The 2,500-nt window shown below is 73.3% G+C and overlaps 1 non-coding gene and 1 pseudogene across 1 annotated transcript; both read right to left on the reverse strand.

Moving 5' to 3' along the window:
- The window catches only part of LOC130046046 (uncharacterized), a 4,663-nt pseudogene extending 4,437 nt beyond the window's left edge, over positions 1-226 (reverse strand).
- Positions 227-1,341: 1,115 nt separating this feature from the next.
- LOC130046039 (5.8S ribosomal RNA) lies at positions 1,342-1,494 on the reverse strand. Its single transcript, XR_008795652.1, has one exon. It is a non-coding gene; the product is annotated as a 5.8S ribosomal RNA (ribosomal RNA).
- Positions 1,495-2,500: the final 1,006 nt, after the last annotated feature.

The following is a 2,500-nucleotide window of genomic DNA, read 5'->3' on the forward strand; positions in this document are numbered from 1 at the left end:
GTCCACGGGCTGGGCCTCGATCAGAAGGACTTGGGCCCCCCACGAGCGGCCCCGGGGAGTGGGTCTTCCATACGTCACATGTCCCGTGCCCCACCGAGGGGCGGGGATTCGGCGCTGGGCTCTTCCCTGTTCACTCGCCGTTACTGAGGGAATCCTGGTTAGTTTCTTTTCCTCCGCTGACTAATATGCTTAAATTCAGCGGATCGCCACGTCTGATCTGAGGTCGCACTTTGGAAGGCGGGGTGTGGCGGGCCCCCCCCCCCGCCGCCCCGCTGCCGGCCTTTGGACGCGCCACGTGCCGAGTCCGGGACGGGGGGCGGGGGGCGGCCCTCCCCCGCACCCCAGAGAGAGAGAGAGCGAGCACGAGAGAGCCGCCGAGAGACGGGGAGTGGAGGAGGCGGAGATGGAGCGACGGGCCACCCAGGGCCCCGGGGGTCGGGGGTCGGCAGACGACCCGACGACTCCCGGGGGCAGCGACTCACGGCCACGGGCTGGTCCGACCATGCCCACCCACCCGCGGGCCCGGCGCCCCCCCCACCCGACCTCCCGGCCCCCGGAGGAGCGGAGGGAAGCGGGGGGGGGGGGAGAAGAGACGCCAGGGAGCCGCGGGGGTGCGGACCACGGGGAGCACAAGCCAGCGGAACTGCCGAGTGAGGCGGGGGCACGGACGCGCGGTCGGGCCGACCCGGCCGGGGACCCCGATGAGGGGGGGCCGGAGGCCTGCGCCACTGTGGAGGGCAGAACGCCCCACGACCCGGGAAGGGGAGAGGCGTGCGATGGCGGGCGGGCACCGCGGCGTCCCACGGGCCGGGAAGCGGGGTGAGCCGCACGCGCGTGGCAACGCAGATTCCCCCCCTCGGGGCCACCGGGTCGGGGCCGGTGAGCCGGCCGCGGCCGGGATGGGGGGCGCGCGGGAGACCGCGCGTGGGCCCCGCTCCCCCCGCGGGGGGAGGGAGGGTGACCACGCGCGGAGGCGGGCCACGGGGGGACAGGACGAGTCCCGCCCCCGTGAAAGACCCGGGGCGCACTGCCCCCCGACCTGCCCCTACACCTGGATGGCCACGTGCGGCGCGAGGATCGACCCCCGAGGGGACCAAGAAGCACCGTGGAGGCTGCGGGAACACCGGCAGCGCGACGGCTCCGCGCTCTCGCCCCCGCCTTCAGCGGGGTGGCCGGCGGCAGCGAGCCAGAGCCGCCGCTACCAACCGCCGTCTCTCGTCTGCTGCCACTTAGGGGGACGGAGGGACCCCGAGCCGTCGGGCGCGGGCCCTTTGAGAGGAAACCCCCAGCCGCGCACCCCCGTGGAGCGCAGACACCCGCGGGGGGCAATTGATCGTTAAGCGATGCTCAGATAGGCATAGCCCCGGGAGGAACCCAGGGCCTCAAGTGCGTTCGAAGTGTCGATGATCAATGTGTCCTGCAATTCACATTAATTCTCGCAGCTTGCTGTGTTCTTCATCGACGCACGACCCTAGTGATCCACCGCTCAGAGTCGTACTGGTTTTTTGACCGCTTGCGCGGGCATCGCTGGCTCCGGCACAGCGGGCACCGGAGAGCCCGTGCCTCCGGCCGGGCCAGACTAGAACAACGAGGCCAGACTCGGTTGGGTCGGGAGAGGTTTCACCCACGAGGGGGTTGAGCCCGGACGTCCGACACCGCGCACACATGGTGAGGCGCGGGGTCAACCCCCACAGGCGCCCGCGGGGGTTCCCCGCCCCCGAAACCGTCCTCACCCGCCGGGCCCCGGGGATGGCCGCCGCCACCACCGCCGCCCCTGACACCCAGACACCTCGCCCCGGTGCGGACCGGCCCCCCCTCTCAGGCGGGAAGGCGCGCCAGGATGGGCGTGAGCCCGTCCCGATGGCTCCCGAGGGAGGGACGCCAGGGCAGAGGCGGGTGGGGGAGGGACGACGCCGCCACTGCCGCCGCCGACGAGACGGTCGACACCTGGGGGGAACGGGCGGGGAGAAGGCCGGCGCAGGGTCTGGAGGAGCCGGGGCTCCCCAATGGGCCCATCTGCCCCCGACCCCGAGGCGGACGGGCAGGCCCCCGAAGGGTCTTTAAACCTCTGCGCCGGAACCCGCTAGGTACCTGGGACAGGGTGGGGGCGATGCGCCCCTGGCGGGGGAGGCGACGGAAGACGCCGGACGGGCGGGGGCCGCAGAGGCAACAGCGGAGGGAGGCGTCAGACGACGCGAACGGACGGACGGCGCGGCTCGGGACGGGGAGGGAGGCGGGAAAGCCGCCGGCGGCAGCGGGAGGAGAGCGGTCGGAAGATCACGATGGGCCCGCGGGGAGCCTTCTGGCGCCGGACCGGGGACGGGGGACCACCCCCAGGAGGAGGGGGAGCGGCGGCCGGCGGCACGCGGAACGCCACGCTGACCGTTAGCACCCGCTCACCCTCCCCTGGGAGGGCCCGAGGCCCGACCCAGGCTGCGCCGCCGCCATAACCCCGGTGGGATGAACCCCACATCGAGAACGATCCCTGACAGACAGCATC

The sequence above is a fragment of the Sorex fumeus genome, unplaced genomic scaffold (genome assembly GCF_029834395.1).
Source record: "Sorex fumeus unplaced genomic scaffold, SorFum_2.1 ptg000130l, whole genome shotgun sequence".
Classification (NCBI taxonomy): domain Eukaryota; kingdom Metazoa; phylum Chordata; class Mammalia; order Eulipotyphla; family Soricidae; genus Sorex; species Sorex fumeus.